The sequence below is a fragment of the Prunus avium genome, chromosome 4 (assembly GCF_965620075.1).
Source record: "Prunus avium chromosome 4, drPruAviu1.hap1.1, whole genome shotgun sequence".
NCBI lineage: Eukaryota > Viridiplantae > Streptophyta > Magnoliopsida > Rosales > Rosaceae > Prunus > Prunus avium.
This window is the reverse complement of record NC_142287.1, coordinates 9,194,600-9,205,351: the sequence shown is the minus strand read 5'-3', so window position 1 is coordinate 9,205,351 and position 10,752 is coordinate 9,194,600. Positions and strand designations below refer to the sequence as shown.

Sequence of the window (10,752 nt, the reverse complement as noted above, 5' to 3'; positions counted from 1 at the left end):
ATATGTATGAAATTATGAGCTTAACAGTTATTTGGTGAGTTTTGAGTGAAATCCAATCGCTAGAAGTATGGAATACACCAACCACTCCAATTAGGAACGAACAGCCGTTGAACTTGAATTGTCCAATTTCTCACACCTATTGATTTCTGATCGAGCCCAAAACTTTTGCAACATCATAATATGGTGGGAGGAGTCATTTGGTGAGTTTTGAGTGAAATCAAATTCCTAGAAGTACGGAATTCACCAACCACTCCAATTAGGAACGAACTGCCGTTGAACTTGAATTGTCCAATTTCTCACACCTATTGATTTCGGATCGAGCCCCAAACTTGGGCAACATCAAAATATGGTGGGAGGAGTCATTTGGTGAGTTTTGAGTGAAATCCAATCGCTAGAAGTATGGAATACACCAACCACTCCAATTAGGAACGAATTGCGGTTGAACTTGAATTGTCCAATTTCTCACACCAATTGATTTCGGATCGAGCCCAAAACTTGGGCAACGTCATAATATGGTGGGAGGAGTCATTTGGTGAGTTTTGAGTGAAATCCAATCGCTAGAAGTATGGAATTCACCGACCACTCCAATTAGGAACGAACTGCCGTTGAACTTGAATTGTTCAATTTCTCACACCTATTGATTTCGGATCGAGCCCCAGTCTTGGGCAACATCATAATATGGTGGGAGGAGTCATTTGGTGAGTTTTGAGTGAAATCCAATCGCTAGAAGTATGGAATACGCCAACCACTCCCATTAGGAACGAACTGCCGTTGAACTTGAATTGTCCAATTTCTCACACCTATTGATTTCCGATCGAACCCAAAACTGGGGCAACATGATAATATGGTGGGAGGAGTCATTTGGTGAGTTTTGAGTGAAATCCAATCGCTAGAAGTATGGAATACACCAACCACTCCAATTAGGAACGAACTGCCGTTGAACTTGAATTGTCCAATTTCTCACACCAATTGATTTCGGTTCGAGCCCAAAACTTGGGCAACATCGTAATATGGTGGGAGGAGTCATTTGGTTAGTTTTGAGTGAAATCCAATCGCTAGAAGTATGGAATACGCCAACCACTCCAATTAGGAACGAACTGCCGTTGAACTTGAATTGTCCAATTTCTCACACCTATTGATTTCAGATCGAGCCCAAAACTTGGGCAACATCATAATATGGTGGGAGGAGTCATTTTGTGAGTTTTGAGTGAAATCCAATCGCTAGAAGTATGGAATACACCAACCACTCCAATTAGGAACGAACTGCCGTTGAACTTGAATTGTTCAATTTCTCACACCTATTGATTTCGGATCGAGCCCCAGTCTTGGGCAACATCATAATATGGTGGGAGGAGTCGTTTGGTGAGTTTTGAGTGAAATCCATTCGCTAGAAGTATGGAATACACCAACCACTCCAATCAGGAACGAACTGCCTTTGAACTTGAATTGTAACAACTCGATCCATAATTAATTTTCAATTATTATTTTATTCTAGAAAAAGACTGTTTTGCCCCTGGAATATTTTAACGGGTATGAAAGTTGACTTTTTGACCGGGAAGGAATTTGAAAATTTTGATTGGATCGTTATGCAGAGCACGTCGAAACGAGTTCTTAGACACGTAGTGAGCTCGAAGCGGAGTTGTAACGAAAAAGTTGCGATGAAGGAATTTGTCCGGTGGCAAACTTGTAAACAGTTCAAAGATTGTTTTTAGAAAACCAGGAGAAAAATCTCTTTTTACTCTCCCGACACGTCTGTTATTGTTGAGCCCCCAAATCTGATAAGCCCAACAAATTCCCTAAATATTCTCTATTCTGCACAAGTCCCATAAACCCATCATAATCCCAAAACCGACAGAACCTCCTCAAGACTTACTGATCTGTTCACAGGTCCAAAGCATCAACTTCCTGAGCTCGAAACGAAATAGTTCCTTCTTCAAACTTGTTCGTCTGCCTCATGAGTCGAACATATCCGAAAATTAGCCCAGTCGGAGAAATATAAACACCTCAAACCCCAGTTGGAGTATGAACAGCTCATCTCTGTCTGATACTCTGTGTTAAGCACGGATTTCTCTTTGCATGCGGGTTTCTGTTGCGATTCTTACCTCTATTCCTTCATAACAATTGTTTCTGAGGTCTACATCTACAACATATCCAAATTCCAAGGCAAACGGAGATTTCTATCTACTGTAAATCGTGTTCAAGTTGAGACTAGTCTTCACTTTCATTCTGTTTGCTGGTTTCACTCTAGTGTGCCCTTATTCACTCTTGCATGTGGCCTTCCTCTGATCTAGTGGCTTCGTTCCTTTCATCAAAGTTGTTCGTCTTTGTCTTGGCTATAATCTGTCAAAATTGGAGCTTCATCCAAGAATTGTAGTCATCTCAAGGCTGGTTGAAGTGTTGCCTACTTAGTTTGTTCTGCTGTATTGAGGTAGGCTCGAATTCTTTCTTGTGTGTTAATTTCTATTGATCAGTCGACAACACTTTCTTCATACAGGTTGTTCCTTAGTTATAGAAATATGACATATCCAAATTTCACAGCAATTTAAGTTCTATAACCATCTGAAACCTTGTTCAAAGTTAGTAAGTCCTCTAGTCTGCTGTTTAAATGCTACAGCACCTTACTCACTCTTGGATGTCGATTTCCTTTGTTCAGATGACCAAGGTTTCTTCTTGAAAGTTGTTCAGTTTCCTGTTTTCTACAACATATCCAACATTAGTGGTTATTCAATAAGTTTAGACCTCTCGGACAGAGTATAACTGAAACAAACTCCTCTCTCGTTATCAAGTGTTGTTTGGGAGTTTTACTCCTAGGGGGAATTCTTTGTGCATTGCAGAAAGATTCAAGGATTATGGTACACCGGTTCAGCGTACTCGATAAGAATGGTCTTAAACTAGTACACGCACTTTTAGAAGCCAGGGGTCAGGGCTTTAAATTAAATTATTGTGTTGAGCAATTTTATTGATTTAATATTTATGATGGCTTAAATAGGTACTCGAGTACCAGCTGATTCAAAGGAGGGACCCTCAAAGGGTCAGAGCAACTCGGACGCACAGTGAGTGGACTTTTGTTTTATAAATGGATTTTATGTTATTAAAGTTTCAATATTTGATCTTGAAGGATTTATTTATGGCTATTACTTTCTGAGCAGGAATAATGAAATTATATATATGTTCTCGATTATATGTTATTATATTTAAATGCAAATGGCTTGGAAAGTAAGAAATGAGGTTTTAATCATATTGAATGATTGGTTGAGGAATAAAATGGTAATTTCCAGGAAGGGCATGTATTTTGTTTTTAAACCACCATAGGTACCCAAAAATGTTGCCTTCAGATAAATTGTTGCTTTCGATTATAATGATGTCCAAGGACATCCCAGTTGCCTTCAGATGAGTCAGCGTGCGTTTGACAATTGCCCACAAGTTCAGGGACGCTCAAACTTTGTGGTGCTAGGAATGCGGCTCGGGTGGACCAAGTGTCCTCTGAGTCTTGCAAGGAATGCGGCTCGAGTAACTTTATGCTACCGAGACCTACTAGGAGGAATTGACGGAAATTATGGAATTGACGGATTTATGATGGGTACACCTAGGTGGAAGGAAATTGTTTCCCTTTATTAATCTCAGATATTTTGTTAATGTTTCACTGAATATATGCTCAGCTATATGTATGAGGATTTGCATGCCTGAATTTTCATACGGATATTGAACATGGATATGATTAAATTTTCTAAATGTTTTAACAGAGGGGTTAGTATGTTGATACCTTATGTTCTAAAACTTTATTTTTGTCCACTCACGTTTTTCAATGTTTTGCGCCCCCAGGCAGTAGTCGTGTACGGGGACATCACCACAGGGCCATCACTTTCCTCCATCCATCTCCTCCGCTACGTAGGAGTTCTTTTTGTATTTATACTGTTATCTTAAATTCTGAATTAGTTGCTCTGAAGATTTGCCCAAAGATCTTCTGTATGGCCTCAGGCCGGTTAGTTGGTTAAGTTGTTTGGATGTACGTTGAAAGCATGCTGGCGGTTGTGATGTTTTCTTTTTTATATGTATGCTTTCCAACAGGTGAAAATTTGGGAAAAGATTCAGTTTACAGAGGAGACTCTGCCGAATTTTCGGCGGATGTCAAACCTAAAAAGAATTTGGATTTTAGTAAGAAGGGCAAATTAGTCATTTGTGCCTGACACCCGCCAGGTGTCGGACACACACAGGGTTCGACTCGGATTCCAAAGTGGAATTTGGGTTGGGTCTTGTCATGAATTGTCCAATTTCTTACACCTATTGATTTCGGATCGAGTCCAAAACTTGGGCAACATCATAATATGGTGGGAGGAGTCATTTGGTGTGTTTTGAGCCGATCGCTAGAACTATGAATTACCCCTACCACTCAACTTTGGAACGAACTGCCGTTGAACTTGAATTGTCCAATTTCTCACACCTATTGATTTCGGAACGAGCCCAAAACTTGGGCAACATCATAATATGGTGGGAGGAGTCATTTGGTGTGTTTTGTGTTGAATCCAATCGCCAGAATTATGAGTTACCCCAACCACTCCAATTTGGAACGAACTGGCTTTAAACTTGAATTGTCCAATTTCTTACACCTATTGATTTCGGATCGAGCCCAAAACTTGGCAACCACTTAATATCGTATTAGGAGTCATTTGGTATGTTTTGAGTGAAATCCAATCGCTAGAACTATGAATTACCCCAACCACTCCAATTTGGAACGAACTGCCTTTGAACTTGAATTGTCCAATTTCTTACACCTATTCATTTCGGATCGAGCCCAAAGCTTGGGCAACATCATAATATGGTGGGGGGAGTCATTTGGTAAGTTTTGAGTGAAATCCAATCGCCAGAACAATGAATTACAACAACCACTCCAATTAGGAACGAACTGCCGTTGAACTTGAATTGTCCAATTTCTCACACCTATTGATTTCGGATCGAACCCAAAACTTAGGCAACATCATAATATGGTAGAAGTAGTCATTTGATGAGTTTTGAGTGAAATCCAATCGCTAGAAGTATGGAATACACCAACCACTCCAATTAGGAACGAACTGCCGTTGAACTTGAATTGTCCAATTTCTTACACCTATTGATTTCGGATCGAGCCCAAAACTTGGGCAACATCATAATATGGTGGGAGGAGTCATTTGGTGTGTTTTGAATGAAATCCATTCGCTAGAACTATGAATTACCCCAACCACTCAAATTCGGAACGAATTGCCTTTGAACTTGAATTGTCCAATTTCAAACACCTATTGATTTCGGATCGAGCCCAAAACTTGGGCAACGTCATAATATGGTGGGAGGAGTCATTTGGTGAGTTTTGAGTGAAATCGAATCGCTAGAAGTATGGAATACACCAACCACTCCAATTAGGAACGAACTGCCGTTGAACTTGATTTGTCCAATTTCTCACAACTATTGATTTCGGATCGAGCCCAAAACTTGGGCAACATCATAATATGTTGGGAGGAGTCATTTGGTGTGTTTTAAATGAAATCCATTCGCTAGAACAATGAATTACCCCAACCACTCAAATATGGAACGAACTGCCTGTGAATTTGAATTGTCCAATTTCTTACAGCTATTGATTTCGGATAGAGCCCAAAACTTAGGCAACATCATAATATGGTGGGAGGAGTGATTTGGTGTGTTTTGAGTGAAATCCAATCGCCAAAACTATGAATTACCCCAACCACAGCAATTTGGAACGAACTGCCTTTCAACTTGAATTGTCCAATTTCTTACACCTATTGATTTCGGATCGAGCCCCAAACTTGGGCAACATCATAATATGGTGGGAGGAGTCATTTGGGGTGTTTTGAATTAAATCCATTCGCTAGAACTATGAATTACCCCAACCACTCAAATTTGGAACGAACTGCCCTTGAACTTAAATTGTCCAATTTCTTATACCTATTAATTTCGGATCGAGCCCAAAACTTGGGCTACATCATAATATGGTGGGAGGAGTCATTTGGTGAGTTTTGGGTGAAATCCAACCGCTAGAAGTGTGGAATACAGCAACCACTCCAATTAGGAACTGCCGTTGAACTTGAATTGTCTAATTTCTCACACCTATTGATTTCGGATCGAGCCCAAAACTTGGCAACCACTTAATATCGTATTAGGAGTCATTTGGTATGTTTTGAGTGAAATCCAATCGCTAGAACTATGAATTACCCCAACCACTCCAATTTGGAACGAACTGCCTTTGAACTTGAATTGTCCAATTTCTTACACCTATTCATTTCGGATCGAGCCCAAAGCTTGGGCAACATCATAATATGGTGGGAGGAGTCATTTGGTAAGTTTTGAGTGAAATCCAATCGCCAGAACAATGAATTACAACAACCACTCCAATTAGGAACGAACTGCCGTTGAACTTGAATTGTCCGATTTCTCACACCTATTGATTTCGGATCGAACCCAAAACTTAGGCAACATCATAATATGGTAGAAGTAGTCATTTGATGAGTTTTGAGTGAAATCCAATCGCTAGAAGTATGGAATACACCAACCACTCCAATTAGGAACGAACTGCCGTTGAACTTGAATTGTCCAATTTCTTACACCTATTGATTTCGGATCGAGCCCAAAACTTGGGCAACATCATAATATGGTGGGAGGAGTCATTTGGTGTGTTTTGAATGAAATCCATTCGCTAGAACTATGAATTACCCCAACCACTCAAATTCGGAACGAATTGCCTTTGAACTTGAATTGTCCAATTTCAAACACCTATTGATTTCGGATCGAGCCCAAAACTTGGGCAACGTCATTATATGGTGGAAGGAGTCATTTGGTGAGTTTTGAGTGAAATCGAATCGCTAGAAGTATGGAATACACCAACCACTCCAATTAGGAACGAACTACCGTTGAACTTGAATTGTCCAGTTTCTCACAACTATTGATTTCGGATCGAGCCCAAAACTTGGGCAACATCATAATATGTTGGGAGGAGTCATTTGGTGTGTTTTAAATGAAATCCATTCGCTAGAACTATGAATTACCCCAACCACTCAAATATGGAACGAACTGCCTTTGAATTTGAATTGTCCAATTTCTTACAGCTATTGATTTCGGATAGAGCCCAAAACTTAGGCAACATCATAATATGGTGGGAGGAGTGATTTGGTGTGTTTTGAGTGAAATCCAATCGCCAAAACTATGAATTACCCCAACCACAGCAATTTGGAACGAACTGCCTTTCAACTTGAATTGTCCAATTTCTTACACCTATTGATTTCGGATCGAGCCCCAAACTTGGGCAACATCATAATATGGTGGGAGGAGTCATTTGGGGTGTTTTGAATTAAATCCATTCGCTAGAACTATGAATTACCCCAACCACTCAAATTTGGAACGAACTGCCCTTGAACTTAAATTGTCCAATTTCTTATACCTATTAATTTTGGATCGAGCCCAAAACTTGGGCTACATCATAATATGGTGGGAGGAGTCATTTGGTGAGTTTTGGATGAAATCCAACCGATAGAAGTATGGAATACAGCAACCACTCCAATTAGGAACTGCCGTTGAACTTGAATTGTCTAATTTCTCACACCTATTGATTTCGGATCGAGCCCAAAACTTGGGCAACATCGTAATATGGTGGGAGGAGTCATTTGGTGTGTTTTGAGTGAAATCCGATCGCTAGAACTATGAATTACCCCAACCACTCCAATTCGGAACGAACTGCCGTTGAACCAGAATTGTGCAATTTCTCACACCTATTGTTTTCGGATCAAGCCCAAAACTTGGGCAACATCATAATATGGTGGGAGGAGTCATTTGGTGTGCTTTGAATTAAATCCATTCGCTAGAACTATGAATTACCCCAACCACTGAAATTTGGAACGAACTGCCTTTCAACTTGAATTGTCCAATTTCTTTCACCTATTCATTTCGGATCGAGCCCAAAACTTGGGCAACATCATAATATGGTGGGAGGAGTCATTTGGTGAGTTTTGAGAGAAATCCAATCGCTAGAAGTTTGGAATACATCAACCACTCCAAATAGGAACGAACTGCCGTTGAACTTGAATTTTTCAATTTCTCACACCGATTGATTTCGGATCGAGCCCAAACCCTGGGCAACATCATAATATGGTGGGAGGAGTCATTTGGTGTGTTTTGAGTTAAATCCATATGTTAGAACTATGAATTACCCCAACCACTCAAATTTGGAACGAACTGCCTTTGAACTTGAATTGTCCAATTTCTTACACCTATTGATTTCGAATCGACCTCAAAACTGGGGCAACATCATAATATGGTGGGAGGAGTCATTTGGTGTGTTTTGAGTGAAATAGAATCGCCAGAACTATGAATTACCCCAACCACTCCAATTTGGAACGAACTGCCTTTGAACTTGAATAGTCCAATTTGTTGCACCCATTGATTTCGGATTGAGCCCAAAACTTCGGCAACATCATAATACGGTGGGAGGAGTTGTTTGGTGTGTTTTGGGTGAAATCCAATCACTAGAACTATGAATTACCCCAACCACTCCAATTTGGAACGAACTGCCTTTGAACTTGAATTGTCAAATTTCTTACACCTATTGATTTCGGATCGAGCCCAAAACTTGGGCAACATCATAATATGGTGGGAGGAGTCATTTGGTGTGCTTTGAATTAAATCCATTCGCTAGAACTATGAATTGTCCAATTTCTTACACCTATTGATTTCGAATCGACCTCAAAACTAGGGCAACATCATAATATGGTGGGAGGAGTCATTTGGTGTGTTTTGAGTGAAATAGAATCGCCAGAACTATGAATTACCCCAACCACTCCAATTTGGAACGCCTTTGAACTTGAATTGTCCAATTTCTTACACCTATTCATTTCAGATCGAGCCCAAAACTTGAGCAACATCATATTATGGTGGGAGGAGTCATTTCGTGTGATTTGAGTAAAATCCAATCGCCAGAACTATGAGTTACCCCAACTACTCCAATTTGGAACGAACTGCCTTTGAACTTGAATAGTCCAATTTGTTGCACCCATTGATTTCGGATTGAGCCCAAAACTTCGGCAACATCATAATACGGTGGGAGGAGTCGTTTGGTGTGTTTTGGGTGAAATCCAATCACTAGAACTATGAATTACCCCAACCACTCCAATTTGGAACGAACTGCCTTTGAACTTGAATTGTCAAATTTCTTACACCTATTGATTTCGGATCGAGCCCAAAACTTGGGCAACATCATATTATGGTGGGAGGAGTCATTTGGTGTGTTTTGAGTGAAATCTAATCGCCAGAACTGTTAATTTCCCCAACCACTCCAATTTTCAATGAACTGCCTTTGAACTTGAATTGTCCAATTTCTTACACCTATTGATTTCGGATCGATCCCAAAACTTGGGCAACCTCATAATATGGTGGGAGGAGTCATTTGGTGTGTTTTGAGTGAAATCCAATTGCTAGAAGTATGGAATACACCTACGACGCCAATTAGGAACGAACTGCCGTTGAACTTGAATTGTCCAATTTCTCACATCTTTTGATTTTGGATCGAGCCCAAAACTTGGGCGACATCATAATATGGTGGGAGGAGTCATTTGGAGAGTTTTGAGTGAAATCCAATCGCTAGAACCGTGGAATACACCAACCACTCCAATTAGGAACGAACTGCCGTTGAACTTGAATTGTCCAATTTCTTATATCTATTGATTTCGAATCGAGCCCAAAAGTTGGGGAACATCATAATATGGTGGGAGGAGTCATTTTGGGAGTTTTGAGTGAAATCCAATCGCTAGAAGTATGGAATACACCAATCACTCCAATTAGGAACGAACTACCGTTGAACTTGAATTGTTCAATTTCTTACACCTATTGATTTTGGATCGAGCCCAAAAGATGGGCAACAACATAATATGGTGGGAGCAGTCATTTGGTTAGTTTTGAGTGAAATCCAATCGCTAGAAGTGTGGAACACACCAACCACTCCCATTAGGAACGAACTGCCGTTGAACTTGAATTGTCCAATTTCTTACACCTATTTATTTCGGATCGAGCCTAAAACATCGGCAACATCATAATATGGTGGGAGGAGTCATTTGGTTAGTTTTGAGTGAAATCCAATCGCCAGAACGAAGAATTACCCCAACGACTCCAATTTGGAACGAATTGCCTTCGAACTTGAATTGTCCAATTTCTCACACCTATTGATTTCGGATCGAGCCCAAAACATGGGCAACATCATAATATGGTGGGAGCAGTCATTTGGTGAGTTTTGAGTGAAATCCAATCGCTAGAAGTGTGGAACACACCAACCACTCCCATTAGGAACGAACTGCCGTTGAACTTGAATTGTCCAATTTCTTACACCTATTGATTTCGGATCGAGCCCAAAAGATGGGCAACATCATAATATGGTGGGAGCAGTCATTTGGTGAGTTTTGAGTGAAATCCAATCGCTAGAAGTACGGAATACACCAACCACTAAAATTAGGAACGAACTGCCGTTGAACTAGAATTGTCCAATTTCTCACACCTATTGATTTCGGATCGAGCCCAAAACTTGGGAAACATCATAATATGGTGGGAGGAGTCATTTGGTGAGTTTTGAGTGAAATCTAATCACTTGAAGTATGGAATACACCAACCACTCTAATTAGGAACGAACTGCCGTTGAACTTGAATTGTCCAATTTCTCACACCTATTGATTTCGGATCGTGGCCAAAATATGGGCAACATCATAATATGGTGAGAGGAGTGATTTG

The 10,752-nt window shown here is 40.3% G+C and overlaps 1 long non-coding RNA gene across 1 annotated transcript; it reads left to right on the top strand.

Annotated features, from left to right (window-relative positions):
* Positions 1 to 2,987: 2,987 nt before the first annotated feature.
* On the top strand, positions 2,988 to 4,096 carry LOC148294749 (uncharacterized). Its single transcript, XR_015835006.1, has 2 exons — positions 2,988 to 3,053; positions 3,823 to 4,096. It is a non-coding gene; the product is annotated as an uncharacterized LOC148294749 (long non-coding RNA).
* Positions 4,097 to 10,752: the final 6,656 nt, after the last annotated feature.